A 1,367-nucleotide genomic window follows, 5' to 3' on the forward strand; every position below is an offset into this window, starting at 1 on the left:
CCTGCAACCTATTTGCTGTTAAACTTGACCGATTCTTTAATTTTACTCTCAGTTCTCATATTACTGCCACAGGCGGTTTTTCAACTTTTTTAATTGTCCCCTCATAGAACCACATGAAAAGTAGAATTGCAGCAAGATACGTTTTCTTTTCTACTTAGGCACAAGGCCCAGAATTTTGGGTGAGGGGACCAGTCGATTAGATCGACCCCAGTACGCAACTGATACTAAATTTATCGACCCCGAAAGGATGAAATGGAAAGTCGACCTCGGCGGAGTTTGAACTCAGAACGTAAAGACATACGACATACCGCTAAGCATTTCGTCCGGCGTGCTAACGTTTCTGCCAGCTCGCCGCCTAACAGCCTAACAGCAAGAAGCGTATTGCCAGGCGATGCTTTTTAAGATAAAACTTCAGTAATCGCTATACTTTCGCGCAACCTCAGATGCTTGTACTAGAGAGTGAGTATCCCAGAGTACAGAAACAGGTGTCTAAACAGAAATGGAAAAAAGTTTCATGAAGAAAATTGCAGCAAAGCTGCGTGATAGAAGTGCAAGTAGTGGCATGCAGACCATCATATAACTTTTATCTTCTTCTCTGTCGTTTTATTTTGGCATGCGCATTGCGTTTATATTCTTTTCTTCCGTTTTGCGAATTCAGCGTCCACAAGCGCATTGCTTGTTCATTCTTTTTTACCGGTTCCTACTCAGAACTGTTGAAAAATTCTAACCGTCTCACATACTGCATTCGACAGGAGCGCTTTGCGCTCCGATGATTCTGAGGAAAGACAAAAGACTAGAAATAGGGCGAAACAAAAGGCTGGCGCGTGAAGAAAAAGAAACAGCTTCCATAATGAAACTAATACAAACAATTAAATGTTTGTATTAGGAGACACGCATTCAACTACAGGCAGACACAGGCAAAATGGAAATCAACAACAATAAAGATTTAATAAGATAAGAATTTATAAAAATAGAATTCAGAAAAATTTCAAAAAACATAAATAAATACCTTCCAATAGAAAGGCAATCCAAGTAATATAGCTCAGGAAAACAAAAACAAAACAAAACAAAACAAGGCAAAAACTGACGGCACAAGGCTTGGATCACTATGCACACTTCACCGTGTACAATGCCTCGTTTCCCAGTTACACAGAATAGCTCCAGTCAAACTCATCATTTTTGCCACTTCAGTCTGTCTTGCCATGAAAGCATTAGAACACTGCTACAGCTCCCTCTCTACCTTTATCTGTTAAAAATCCGAACCACAAAATTAAAAATAAAAGAACTCTCTGAAAAGAACGAAGCAATATCTATCAATACACACACACTCATATATATATATATATATATATATATATATATATATA

Source organism: Octopus bimaculoides, chromosome 5 (assembly GCF_001194135.2).
Source record: "Octopus bimaculoides isolate UCB-OBI-ISO-001 chromosome 5, ASM119413v2, whole genome shotgun sequence".
Lineage (NCBI taxonomy): Eukaryota > Metazoa > Mollusca > Cephalopoda > Octopoda > Octopodidae > Octopus > Octopus bimaculoides.